The sequence below is a fragment of the Pleurodeles waltl genome, chromosome 1_1 (genome assembly GCF_031143425.1).
Source record: "Pleurodeles waltl isolate 20211129_DDA chromosome 1_1, aPleWal1.hap1.20221129, whole genome shotgun sequence".
Taxonomy (NCBI): domain Eukaryota; kingdom Metazoa; phylum Chordata; class Amphibia; order Caudata; family Salamandridae; genus Pleurodeles; species Pleurodeles waltl.
Window position 1 is genome coordinate 40705402 of NC_090436.1, and position 14913 is coordinate 40720314.

Genomic DNA, 14913 nt, shown 5'->3' on the forward strand with positions numbered 1-14913 from the left:
CTGTCGCCCGCAACAGGAAATGCCCCAAAGTGCAACGTGGACACATCCAATTTTTTTAAAGAAAACAGAGGTGTTTTTTGCAAAGTGCCTACCTGTAGATTTTGGCCTCTAGCTCAGCCGGCACCTAGGGAAACCTACCAAACCTGTGCATTTCTGAAAACTAGAGACCTAGGGGAATCCAAGATGGGGTGACTTGTGGGGCTCGGACCAGGTTCTGTTACCCAGAATCCTTTGCAAACCTCAAAATTTGGCTAAAAAAACACATGTTCCTCACATTTCTTTGGCAGAAAGTTCTGGAATCTGAGAGGAGCCACAAATTTCCTTCCACCCAGTGTTCCCCCAAGTCTCCCGCTAAAAACGATACCTCACTTGTGTGGGTAGGCCTAGCGCCCGCGACAGGAAATGACCCAAAGCGCAACGTGGACACATCCAATTTTTTGAAAGAAAACAGAGGTTTTTTTTGCAAAGTGCCTACCTATAGATTTTGGCCTCTAGCTCAGCAGGCACCTAGGGAAACCTACCAAACCTTTGCATTTCTGAAAACTAGAGACCTAGTGAAATTCAAGATGGGGTGACTTGTGGGGCTCGGACCAGGTTCTGTTACCCAGAATCCTTTGCAAACCTCAAAATTTGGCGAAAAAAACACATGTTCCTCACATTTCTGTGGCAGAAAGTTCTGGAATCTGAGAAGTGCCACAAATTTCCTTCCACCCAGCGTTCCCCCAAGTCTCCCGATAAAAATGATACCTCACTTGTGTGGGTAGGTCTTGCGCCCGCAACACGAAATGCCCCAAAACACAACGTGGACACATCCAATTTTTTTAAAGAAAACCGAGGTGTTTTTTGCAAAGTGCCTACCTGTAGATTTTGGCCTCTAGCTCAGCCGGCACCCAGGGAAACCTACCAAACCTGTGTATTTCTGAAAACTAGAGACCTAGGGGAATTCAAGATGGGGTGACTTGTGGGGCTCGGACCAGGTTCTGTTACCCAGAATCCTTTGCAAACCCCACAATTTGGCTAAAAAAACACATGTTCCTCACATATCTGTGGCAGAAAGTTCTGGAATCTGAGAGGAGCCACAGATTTCCTTCTACCCAGCGTTCCCCCAAGTCTCCCGATAAAAATTATACCTCACTTGTGTGGGTAGGCCTAGCGCCCGTGACAGGAAATGCCCCAAAGCGCAACGTGGACACATCCAATTTTTTGAAAGAAAACAGAGGTGTTTTTTGCAAAGTGCCTACCTGTAGATTTTGGCCTCTAGCTCAGCCAGAACCGAGGGAAACCCACCAAACCTGTGCATTTCTGAAAACTAGAGACCTAGGGGAATTCACGATGGGGTGACTTGTGGGGCTCGGACCAGGTTCTGTTACCCAGAATCCTTTGCAAACCTCAACATTTGGGTAAAAAAACACATGTTCCTCACATTTCTGTGGCAGAAAGTTCTGGAATCTGAGAGGAGCCACAAATTTCCTTCCACCCAGCGTTCCCCCAAGTCTCCCGATAAAAATGATACCTCACTTGTGTGGGTAGGCCTAGCGCCCGTGACAGGAAATGCCCCAAAGCGCAACGTGGACACATCCAATTTTTTGAAAGAAAACCGAGGTGTTTTTTGCAAAGTGCCTACCTGTAGATTTTGGCCTCTAGCTCAACCGGCACCTATTGAAACCTACCAAACCTGTGCATTTCTGAAAACTAGAGACCTAGGGGAATCCAAGATGGGGTGACTTGTGGGGCTCGGACCAGGTTCTGTTACCCAGAATCCTTTGCAAACCTCAACATTTGGGTAAAAAAACACATGTTCCTCACATTTCTGTGGCAGAAAGTTCTGGAATCTGAGAGGAGCCACAAATTTCCTTCCACCCAGCGTTCCCCCAAGTCTCCCGATAAAAATGATACCTCACTTGTGTGGGTAGGCCTGGTGCCCGCAACAGGAAATGCCCCAAAGCGCAACGTGGACACATCCAATTTTTTTAAAGAAAACAGAGGTGTTTTTTGCAAAGTGCCTACCTGTAGATTTTGGCCTCTAGCTCAGCCGGCACCTAGGGAAACCTACCAAACCTGTGCATTTCTGAAAAGTAGAGACCTAGGGGAATCCAAGATGGGGTGACTTGTGGGGCTCGGACCAGGTTCTGTTACCCAGAATCCTTCGCAAACCTCAAAATTTTGCTAAAAAAACACATGTTCCTAACATTTCTGTGGCAGAAAGTTCTGGAATCTGACAGGAGCCACAAATTTCCTTCCACCCAGCGTTCCCCTAAGTCTCACGATAAAAATGATACCTCACTTGTGTGGGTAGGCCTACCGCCCGCAACAGGAAATGCCCCAAAGCGCAACGTGGACACATCCAATTTCTTGAAAGAAAACAGAGGTGTTTTTTGCAAAGTGCCTACCTGTAGATTTTGGCCTCTAGCTCAGCCGGCACCTAGGGAAACCTACCAAACCTGTGCATTTCTGAAAACTAGAGACCTAGGGGAATCCAAGATGGGGTGACTTGTGGGGCTCGGACCAGGTTCTGTTACCCAGAATCCTTTGCAAACCTCAAAATTTGGCTATAAAAACACATGTTCCTCACATTTCTGTGGCAGAAAGTTGTGGAATCTGAGAGGAGCCACAAATTTCCTCCCACCCAGTGTTCCCCCAAGGCTCCCGCTAAAAACGATACCTCACTTGTGTGGGTAGGCCTAGCGCCCGCGACAGGAAATGCCCCAAAGCGCAACGTGGACACATCCAATTTTTTGAAAGAAAACAGAGGTGTTTTTTGCAAAGTGCCTACCTGTAGATTTTGGCCTCTAGCTCAGCAGGCACCTAGGGAAACCTACCAAACCTTTGCATTTCTGAAAACTAGAGACCTAGGGGAATTCAAGATGGGGTGACTTGTGGGGCTCGGACCAGGTTCTGTTACCCAGAATCCTTTGCAAACCTCAAAATTTGGCGAAAAAAACACATGTTCCTCACATTTCTGTGGCAGAAAGTTCTGGAATCTGAGAGGTGCCACAAATTTCCTTCCACCCAGCGTTCCCCCAAGTCTCCCGATAAAAATGATACCTCACTTGTGTGGGTAGGTCTTGCGCCCGCAACACGAAATGCCCCAAAACACAACGTGGACACATCCAATTTTTTTAAAGAAAACCGAGGTGTTTTTTGCAAAGTGCCTACCTGTAGATTTTGGCCTCTAGCTCAGCCGGCACCTAGGGAAACCTACCAAACCTGTGTATTTCTGAAAACTAGAGACCTAGGGGAATTCAAGATGGGGTGACTTGTGGGGCTCGGACCAGGTTCTGTTACCCAGAATCCTTTGCAAACCCCAAAATATGGCTAAAAAAACACATGTTCCTCACATTTCTGTGGCAGAAAGTTCTGGAATCTGAGAGGAGCCTCAAATTTCCTTCCACCCAGAGTTTCCCCAAGTCTCCCGATAAAAATTATACCTCACTTTTGTGGGTAGGCCTAGCGCCCGTGACAGGAAATGCCCCAAAGCGCAACGTGGACACATCCAATTTTTTGAAAGAAAACAGAGGTGTTTTTTGCAAAGTGCCTACCTGTAGATTTTGGCCTCTAGCTCAGCCGGAACCGAGGGAAACCTACCAAACCTGTGCATTTCTGAAAACTAGAGACCTAGGGGAATTCAAGATGGGGTGACTTGTGGGGCTCGGACCAGGTTCTGTTACCCAGAATCCTTTGCAAACCTCAACATTTGGGTAAAAAAACACATGTTCCTCACATTTCTGTGGCAGAAAGTTCTGGAATCTGAGAGGAGCCACAAATTTCCTTCCACCCAGCATTCCCCCAAGTCTCCCGATAAAAACGATACCTCACTTGTGTGGGTAGGCCTAGCGCCCGCGACAGGAAATGCCCCAAAGCGCAACGTGGACACATCCAATTTTTTGAAAGAAAACAGAGGTGTTTTTTGCAAAGTGCCTACCTGTAGATTTTGGCCTCTAGCTCAGCAGGCACCTAGGGAAACCTACCAAACCTTTGCATTTCTGAAAACTAGAGACCTAGGGGAATTCAAGATGGGGTGACTTGTGGGGCTCGGACCAGGTTCTGTTACTCAGAATCCTTTGCAAACCTCAAAATTTGGCAAAAAAAACACATGTTCCTCACATTTCTGTGGCAGAAAGTTCTGGAATCTGAGAGGTGCCACAAATTTCCTTCCACCCAGCGTTCCCCCAAGTCTCCCGATAAAAATGATACCTCACTTGTGTGGGTAGGTCTTGCGCCCGCAACACGAAATGCCCCAAAACACAACGTCGACACATCCAATTTTTTTAAAGAAAACCGAGGTGTTTTTTGCAAAGTGCCTACCTGTAGATTTTGGCCTCTAGCTCAGCCGGCACCTAGGGAAACCTACCAAACCTGTGTATTTCTGAAAACTAGAGACCTAGGGGAATTCAAGATGGGGTGACTTGTGGGGCTCGGACCAGGTTCTGTTACCCAGAATCCTTTGCAAACCCCAAAATATGGCTAAAAAAACACATGTTCCTCACATTTCTGTGGCAGAAAGTTCTGGAATCTGAGAGGAGCCTCAAATTTCCTTCCACCCAGAGTTTCCCCAAGTCTCCCGATAAAAATTATACCTCACTTGTGTGGGTAGGCCTAGCGCCCGTGACAGGAAATGCCCCAAAGCGCAACGTGGACACATCCAATTTTTTGAAAGAAAACAGAGGTGTTTTTTGCAAAGTGCCTACCTGTAGATTTTGGCCTCTAGCTCAGCCGGAACCGAGGGAAACCTACCAAACCTGTGCATTTCTGAAAACTAGAGACCTAGGGGAATTCAAGATGGGGTGACTTGTGGGGCTCGGACCAGGTTCTGTTACCCAGAATCCTTTGCAAACCTCAACATTTGGGTAAAAAAACACATGTTCCTCACATTTCTGTGGCAGAAAGTTCTGGAATCTGAGAGGAGCCACAAATTTCCTTCCACCCAGCGTTCCCCCAAGTCTCCCGATAAAAATGATACCTCACTTGTGTGGGTACGCCTGGCGCCCGCAACAGGAAATGCCCCAAAGCGCAACGTGGACACATCCAATTTTTTGAAAGAAAAAACAGGGGTGTTTTTTGCAAAGTGCCTACCTGTAGATTTTGGCCTCTAGCTCAGCCGGCACCTAGGGAAACCTACCAAACCTGCGCATTTCTGAAAACTAGAGACCTAGGGGAATCCAAGATGGGGTGACTTGTGGGGCTCGGACCAGGTTCTGTTACCCAGAATCCTTTGCAAACCTCAAAATTTGGCTAAAAAAACACATGTTCCTCACATTTCTGTGGCAGAAAGTTCTGGAATCTGAGAGGAGCCACAAATTTCCTTCCACCCAGCGTTCCCCTAAGTCTCTCGATAAAAATGATACCTCACTTGTGCGGGTAGGCCTACCGCCCGCAACAGGAAATGCCCCAAAGCCCAACGTGGACACATCCAATTTCTTGAAAGAAAACAGAGGTGTTTTTTGCAAAGTGCCTACCTGTAGATTTTGGCCTCTAGCTCAGCCGGCACCTAGGGAAACCTACCAAACCTGTGCATTTCTGAAAACTAGAGACCTAGGGGAATCCAAGATGGGGTGACTCTTGGGGCTCGGACCAGGTTCTGTTACCCAGAATCCTTTGCAAACCTCAAAATTTGGCTAAAAAAACACATGTTCCTCACATTTCTGTGGCAGAAAGTTCTGGAATCTGAGAGGAGCCACAAATTTCCTTCCACCCGGTGTTCCCCCAAGTCTCCCGCTAAAAACGATACCTCACTTGTGTGGGTAGGCCTAGCGCCCGTGACAGGAAATGCCCCAAAGCGCAACGTGGACACATCCAATTTTTTGAAAGAAAACAGAGGTGTTTTTTGCAAAGTGCCTACCTGTAGATTTTGGCCTCTAGCTCAGCAGGCACCTAGGGAAACCTACCAAACCTTTGAATTTCTGAAAACTAGAGACCTAGGGGAATTCAAGATGGGGTGACTTGTGGGGCTCGGACCAGGTTCTGTTACCCAGAATCCTTTGCAAACCTCACAATTTGGCGAAAAAAACACATGTTCCTCACATTTCTGTGGCAGAAAGTTCTGGAATCTGAGAGGTGCCACAAATTTCCTTCCACCCAGCGTTCCCCCAAGTCTCCCGATAAAAATGATACCTCACTTGTGTGGGTAGGTCTTGCGCCCGCTACACGAAATGCCCCAAAACACAACGTGGACACATCCAATTTTTTGAAAGAAAACCGAGGTGTTTTTTGCAAAGTGCCTACCTGTAGATTTTGGCCTCTAGCTCAGCTGGCACCTAGGGAAACCTACCAAACCTGTGTATTTCTGAAAACTAGAGACCTAGGGGAATTCAAGATGGGGTGACTTGTGGGGCTCGGACCAGGTTCTGTTACCCAGAATCCTTTGCAAACCCTAAAATTTGGCTAAAAAAACACATGTTCCTCACATTTCTGTGGCAGAAAGTTCTGGAATCTGAGAGGAGCCACAAATTTCCTTCCACCCAGCGTTCCCCCAAGTCTCCCGATAAAAATGATACCTCACTTGTGTGGGTAGGCCTAGCGCCCGTGACAGGAAATGCCCCAAAGCGCAACGTGGACACATCCAATTTTTTGAAAGAAAACCGAGGTGTTTTTTGCAAAGTGCCTACCTGTAGATTTTGGCCTCTAGCTCAGCCGGCACCTATTGAAACCTACCAAACCTGTGCATTTCTGAAAACTAGAGACCTAGGGGAATCCAAGATGGGGTGACTTGTGGGGCTCGGACCAGGTTCTGTTACCCAGAATCCTTTGCAAACCTCAACATTTGGGTAAAAAAACACATGTTCCTCACATTTCTGTGGCAGAAAGTTCTGGAATCTGAGAGGAGCCACAAATTTTCTTCCACCCAGCGTTCCCCCAAGTCTCCCGATAAAAATGATACCTCACTTGTGTGGGTAGGCCTGGCGCCCGCAACAGGAAATGCCCCGAAACGCAACGTGGACACATCCAATTTTTTTTAAGAAAACAGAGGTGTTTTTTGCAAAGTGCCTACCTGTAGATTTTGGCCTCTAGCTCAGCAGGCACCTAGGGAAACCTACCAAACCTTTGCATTTCTGAAAACTAGAGACCTAGGGGAATTCAAGATGGGGTGACTTGTGGGGCTCGGACCAGGTTCTGTTACCCAGAATCCTTTGCAAACCTCAAAATTTGTCGAAAAAAACAAATGTTCCTCACATTTCTGTGGCAGAAAGTTCTGGAATCTGAGAGTTGCCACACATTTCCTTCCACCCAGCGTTCCCCCAAGTCTCCCGATAAAAATGATACCTCACTTGTGTGGGTAGGTCTTGCGCCCGCAACACGAAATGCCCCAAAACACAACGTGGACACATCCAATTTTTTTAAAGAAAACCGAAGTGTTTTTTGCAAAGTGCCTACCTGTAGATTTTGGCCTCTAGCTCAGCCGGCACCTAGGGAAACCTACCAAACCTGTGTATTTCTGAAAACTAGAGACCTAGGGGAATTCAAGATGGGGTGACTTGTGGGGCTCGGACCAGGTTCTGTTACCCAGAATCCTTTGTAAACCCCAAAATTTGGCTAAAAAAACACATGTTCCTCACATTTCTGTGGCAGAAAGTTCTGGAATCTGAGAGGAGCCACAGATTTCCTTCTACCCAGCGTTCCCCCAAGTCTCCCGATAAAAATTATACCTCACTTGTGTGGGTAGGCCTAGCGCCCGTGACAGGAAATGCCCCAAAGCGCAACGTGGACACATCCAATTTTTTGAAAGAAAACAGAGGTGTTTTTTGCAAAGTGCCTACCTGTAGATTTTGGCCTCTAGCTCAGCCGGAACCGAGGGAAACCTACCAAACCTGTGCATTTCTGAAAACTAGAGACCTAGGGGAATTCAAGATGGGGTGACTTGTGGGGCTCGGACCAGGTTCTGTTACCCAGAATCCTTTGCAAACCCCAAAATTTGGCTAAAAAAACACATGTTCCTCACATTTCTGTGGCAGAAAGTTCTGGAATCTGAGAGGAGCCACAAGTTTCCTTCCACCCAGCGTTCCCCCAAGTCTCCCGATAAAAATGATACCTCACTTGTGTGGGTAGGCCTAGCGCCCGTGACAGGAAATGCCCCAAAGCGCAACGTGGACACATCCAATTTTTTGAAAGAAAACCGAGGTGTTTTTTGCAAAGTGCCTACCTGTAGATTTTGGGCTCTAGCTCAGCCGGCACCTATTGAAACCTACCAAACCTGTGCATTTATGAAAACTAGAGACCTAGGGGAATCCAAGATGGGGTGACTTGTGGGGCTCGGACCAGGTTCTGTTACCCAGAATCCTTTGCAAACCTCAACATTTGGGTAAAAAAACACATGTTCCTCACATTTCTGTGGCAGAAAGTTCTGGAATCTGAGAGGAGCCACAAATTTCCTTCCACCCAGCGTTCCCCCAAGTCTCCCGATAAAAATGATACCTCACTTGTGTGGGTAGGCCTTCCGCCCGCAACAGGAAATGCCCCAAAGCGCAACGTGGACACATCCAATTTCTTGAAAGAAAACAGAGGTGTTTTTTGCAAAGTGCCTACCTGTAGATTTTGGCCTCTAGCTCAGCAGGCACCTAGGGAAACCTACCAAACCTTTGCATTTCTGAAAACTAGAGACCTAGGGAAATTCAAGATGGGGTGACTTGTGGGGCTCGGACCAGGTTCTGTTACCCAGAATCCTTTGCAAACCTCAAAATTTGGCGAAAAAAAACACATGTTCCTCACATTTCTGTGGCAGAAAGTTCTGGAATCTGAGAGGTGCCACAAATTTCCTTCCACCCAGCGTTCCCCCAAGTCTCCCGATAAAAATGATACCTCACTTGTGTGGGTAGGTCTTGCGCCCGCAACACGAAATGCCCCAAAACACAACGTGGACCAAATCCATTTTTTTTAAAGAAAACCGAGGTGTTTTTTGCAAAGTGCCTACCTGTAGATTTTGGCCTCTAGCTCAGCCGGCACCTAGGGAAACCTAGCAAACCTGTGTATTTCTGAAAACTAGAGACCTAGGGGAATTCAAGATGGGGTGACTTGTGGGGCTCGGACCAGGTTCTGTTACCCAGAATCCTTTGCAAACCCCACAATTTGGCTAAAAAAAAACACATGTTCCTCACATACCTGTGGCAGAAAGTTCTGGAATCTGAGAGGAGCCACAGATTTCCTTCTACCCAGCGTTCCCCCCAAGTCTCCTGATAAAAATTATACCTCACTTGTGTGGGTAGGCCTAGCGCCCGTGACAGGAAATGCCCCAGAGCGCAACGTGGACAAATCCAATTTTTTGAAAGAAAACAGAGGTGTTTTTTGCAAAGTGCCTACCTGTAGATTTTGGCCTCTAGCTCAGCCGGAACCGAGGGAAACCTACCAAACCTGTGCATTTCTGAAAACTAGAGACCTAGGGGAATTCAAGATGGGGTGACTTGTGGGGCTCGGACCAGGTTCTGTTACCCAGAATCCTTTGCAAACCCCAAAATTTGGCTAAAAAAAAACATGTTCCTCACATTTCTGTGGCAGAAAGTTCTGGAATCTGAGAGGAGCCACAAATTTCCTTCCACCCAGCGTTCCCCCAAGTCTCCCGATAAAAATGATACCTCACTTGTGTGGGTAGGCCTAGCGCCCCCGTGACAGGAAATGCCCCAAAGCGCAACGTGGGACACATCCAATTTTTTTGAAAGAAAACCGAGGTGTTTTTTGCAAAGTGCCTACCTGTAGATTTTGGCCTCTAGCTCAGCCGGCACCTATTGAAACCTACCAAACCTATGCATTTCTGAAAACTAGAGACCAAGGGGAATCCAAGATGGGGGTGACATGTGGGGCTCGGACCAGGTTCTGTTACCCAGAATCCTTTGCAAACCTCAACATTTGGGTACAAAAACACATGTTCCTCACATTTCTGTGGCAGAAAGTCTGGAATCTGAGAGGAGCCACAAATTTCCTTCCACCCAGCGTTCCCCCAAGTCTCCCCGATAAAAATGATACCTCACTTGTGTGGGTAGGCCTGGCGCCCGCAACAGGAAATGCCCCAAAGTGCAACGTGGACACATCCAATTTTTTTAAAGAAAACAGAGGTGTTTTTTGCAAAGTGCCTACCTGTAGATTTTGGCCTCTAGCTCAGCCGGCACCTAGGGAAACCTTACCAAACCTGTGCATTTCTGAAAAGTAGAGACCTAGGGGAATCCAAGATGGGGTGACTTGTGTGGCTCGGACCAGGTTCTGTTACCCAGAATCCTTTGCAAACCTCAAAATTTGGCTAAAAAAAACACATGTTCCTCACATTTCTGTGGCAGAAAGTTCTGGAATCTGAGAGGAGCCACAAATTTCCTTCCACCCAGCGTTCCCCTAAGTCTCCCGATAAAAATGATACTTCACTTATGTGGGTAGGCCTACCGCCCGCAACAGGAAATGCCCCAAAGCGCAACGTGGACACATCCAATTTTTTGAAAGAAAACCGAGGTGTTTTTTGCAAAGTGCCTACCTGTAGATTTTGGCCTCTAGCTCAGCCGGCACCTAGGGAAACCTACCAAACCTGTGCATTTCTGAAAACTAGAGACCTAGGGGAATCCAAGATGGGGTGACTTGTGGGGCTCGGACCAGGTTCTGTTACCCAGAATCCTTTGCAAACCTCAAAATTTGGCTAAAAAAACACATGTTCCTCACATTTCTTTGGCAGAAAGTTCTGGAATCTGAGAGGAGCCCACAAATTTCCTTCCACCCAGTGTTCCCCCCAAGTCTCCCGATAAAAACGATACCTCACTTGTGTGGGTAGGCCTAGCGCCCGCGACAGGAAATGCCCCAAAGCGCAACGTGGACACATCCAATTTTTTGAAAGAAAACAGAGGTTTTTTTTCTACCTATAGATTTTGGCCTCTAGCTCAGCAGGCACCTAGGGAAACCTACCAAACCTTTGCATTTCTGAAAACTAGAGACCTAGTGAAATTCAAGATGGGGTGACTTGTGGGGCTCGGACCAGGTTCTGTTACCCAGAATCCTTTGCAAACCTCAAAATTTGGCGAAAAAAACACATGTTCCTCACATTTCTGTGGCAGAAAGTTCTGGAATCTGAGAAGTGCCACAAATTTCCTTCCACCCAGCGTTCCCCCAAGTCTCCCGATAAAAATGATACCTCACTTGTGTGGGTAGGTCTTGCGCCCGCAACACGAAATGCCCCAAAACACAACGTGGACACATCCAATTTTTTTAAAGAAAACCGAGGTGTTTTTTGCAAAGTGCCTACCTGTAGATTTTGGCCTCTAGCTCAGCCGGCACCCAGGGAAACCTACCAAACCTGTGTATTTCTGAAAACTAGAGACCTAGGGGAATTCAAGATGGGGTGACTTGTGGGGCTCGGACCAGGTTCTGTTACCCAGAATCCTTTGCAAACCCCACAATTTGGCTAAAAAAACACATGTTCCTCACATATCTGTGGCAGAAAGTTCTGGAATCTGAGAGGAGCCACAGATTTCCTTCTACCCAGCGTTCCCCCAAGTCTCCCGATAAAAATTATACCTCACTTGTGTGGGTAGGCCTAGCGCCCGTGACAGGAAATGCCCCAAAGCGCAACGTGGACACATCCAATTTTTTGAAAGAAAACAGAGGTGTTTTTTGCAAAGTGCCTACCTGTAGATTTTGGCCTCTAGCTCAGCCAGAACCGAGGGAAACCCACCAAACCTGTGCATTTCTGAAAACTAGAGACCTAGGGGAATTCACGATGGGGTGACTTGTGGGGCTCGGACCAGGTTCTGTTACCCAGAATCCTTTGCAAACCTCAACATTTGGGTAAAAAAACACATGTTCCTCACATTTCTGTGGCAGAAAGTTCTGGAATCTGAGAGGAGCCACAAATTTCCTTCCACCCAGCGTTCCCCCAAGTCTCCCGATAAAAATGATACCTCACTTGTGTGGGTAGGCCTAGCGCCCGTGACAGGAAATGCCCCAAAGCGCAACGTGGACACATCCAATTTTTTGAAAGAAAACCGAGGTGTTTTTTGCAAAGTGCCTACCTGTAGATTTTGGCCTCTAGCTCAACCGGCACCTATTTAAACCTACCAAACCTGTGCATTTCTGAAAACTAGAGACCTAGGGGAATCCAAGATGGGGTGACTTGTGGGGCTCGGACCAGGTTCTGTTACCCAGAATCCTTTGCAAACCTCAACATTTGGGTAAAAAAACACATGTTCCTCACATTTCTGTGGCAGAAAGTTCTGGAATCTGAGAGGAGCCACAAATTTCCTTCCACCCAGCGTTCCCCCAAGTCTCCCGATAAAAATGATACCTCACTTGTGTGGGTAGGCCTGGCGCCCGCAACAGGAAATGCCCCAAAGCGCAACGTGGACACATCCAATTTTTTTAAAGAAAACAGAGGTGTTTTTTGCAAAGTGCCTACCTGTAGATTTTGGCCTCTAGCTCAGCCGGCACCTAGGGAAACCTACCAAACCTGTGCATTTCTGAAAAGAAGAGACCTAGGGGAATCCAAGATGGGGTGACTTGTGGGGCTCGGACCAGGTTCTGTTACCCAGAATCCTTCGCAAACCTCAAAATTTGGCTAAAAAAACACATGTTCCTAACATTTCTGTGGCAGAAAGTTCTGGAATCTGACAGGAGCCACAAATTTCCTTCCACCCAGCGTTCCCCTAAGTCTCCCGATAAAAATGATACCTCACTTGTGTGGGTAGGCCTACCGCCCGCAACAGGAAATGCCCCAAAGCGCAACGTGGACACATCCAATTTCTTGAAAGAAAACAGAGGTGTTTTTTGCAAAGTGCCTACCTGTAGATTTTGGCCTCTAGCTCAGCCGGCACCTAGGGAAACCTACCAAACCTGTGCATTTCTGAAAACTAGAGACCTAGGGGAATCCAAGATGGGGTGACTTGTGGGGCTCGGACCAGGTTCTGTTACCCAGAATCCTTTGCAAACCTCAAAATTTGGCTATAAAAACACATGTTCCTCACATTTCTGTGGCAGAAAGTTCTGGAATCTGAGAGGAGCCACAAATTTCCTCCCACCCAGTGTTCCCCCAAGGCTCCCGCTAAAAACGATACCTCACTTGTGTGGGTAGGCCTAGCGCCCGCGACAGGAAATGCCCCAAAGCGCAACGTGGACACATCCAATTTTTTGAAAGAAAACAGAGGTGTTTTTTGCAAAGTGCCTACCTGTAGATTTTGGCCTCTAGCTCAGCAGGCACCTAGGGAAACCTACCAAACCTTTGCATTTCTGAAAACTAGAGACCTAGGGGAATTCAAGATGGGGTGACTTGTGGGGCTCGGACCAGGTTCTGTTACCCAGAATCCTTTGCAAACCTCAAAATTTGGCGAAAAAAACACATGTTCCTCACATTTCTGTGGCAGAAAGTTCTGGAATCTGAGAGGTGCCACAAATTTCCTTCCACCCAGCGTTCCCCCAAGTCTCCCGATAAAAATGATACCTCACTTGTGTGGGTAGGTCTTGCGCCCGCAACACGAAATGCCCCAAAACACAACGTGGACACATCCAATTTTTTTAAAGAAAACCGAGGTGTTTTTTGCAAAGTGCCTACCTGTAGATTTTGGCCTCTAGCTCAGCCGGCACCTAGGGAAACCTACCAAACCTGTGTATTTCTGAAAACTAGAGACCTAGGGGAATTCAAGATGGGGTGACTTGTGGGGCTCGGACCAGGTTCTGTTACCCAGAATCCTTTGCAAACCCCAAAATATGGCTAAAAAAACACATGTTCCTCACATTTCTGTGGCAGAAAGTTCTGGAATCTGAGAGGAGCCTCAAATTTCCTTCCACCCAGAGTTTCCCCAAGTCTCCCGATAAAAATTATACCTCACTTTTGTGGGTAGGCCTAGCGCCCGTGACAGGAAATGCCCCAAAGCGCAACGTGGACACATCCAATTTTTTGAAAGAAAACAGAGGTGTTTTTTGCAAAGTGCCTACCTGTAGATTTTGGCCTCTAGCTCAGCCGGAACCGAGGGAAACCTACCAAACCTGTGCATTTCTGAAAACTAGAGACCTAGGGGAATTCAAGATGGAGTGACTTGTGGGGCTCGGACCAGGTTCTGTTACCCAGAATCCTTTGCAAACCTCAACATTTGGGTAAAAAAACACATGTTCCTCACATTTCTGTGGCAGAAAGTTCTGGAATCTGAGAGGAGCCACAAATTTCCTTCCACCCAGCATTCCCCCAAGTCTCCCGATAAAAACGATACCTCACTTGTGTGGGTAGGCCTAGCGCCCGCGACAGGAAATGCCCCAAAGCGCAACGTGGACACATCCAATTTTTTGAAAGAAAACAGAGGTGTTTTTTGCAAAGTGCCTACCTGTAGATTTTGGCCTCTAGCTCAGCAGGCACCTAGGGAAACCTACCAAACCTTTGCATTTCTGAAAACTAGAGACCTAGGGGAATTCAAGATGGGGTGACTTGTGGGGCTCGGACCAGGTTCTGTTACCCAGAATCCTTTGCAAACCTCAAAATTTGGCAAAAAAAACACATGTTCCTCACATTTCTGTGGCAGAAAGTTCTGGAATCTGAGAGGTGCCACAAATTTCCTTCCACCCAGCGTTCCCCCAAGTCTCCCGATAAAAATGATACCTCACTTGTGTGGGTAGGTCTTGCGCCCGCAACACGAAATGCCCCAAAACACAACGTCGACACATCCAATTTTTTTAAAGAAAACCGAGGTGTTTTTTGCAAAGTGCCTACCTGTAGATTTTGGCCTCTAGCTCAGCCGGCACCTAGGGAAACCTACCAAACCTGTGTATTTCTGAAAACTAGAGACCTAGGGGAATTCAAGATGGGGTGACTTGTGGGGCTCGGACCAGGTTCTGTTACCCAGAATCCTTTGCAAACCCCAAAATATGGCTAAAAAAACACATGTTCCTCACATTTCTGTGGCAGAAAGTTCTGGAATCTGAGAGGAGCCTCAAATTTCCTTCCACCCAGAGTTTCCCCAAGTCTCCCGA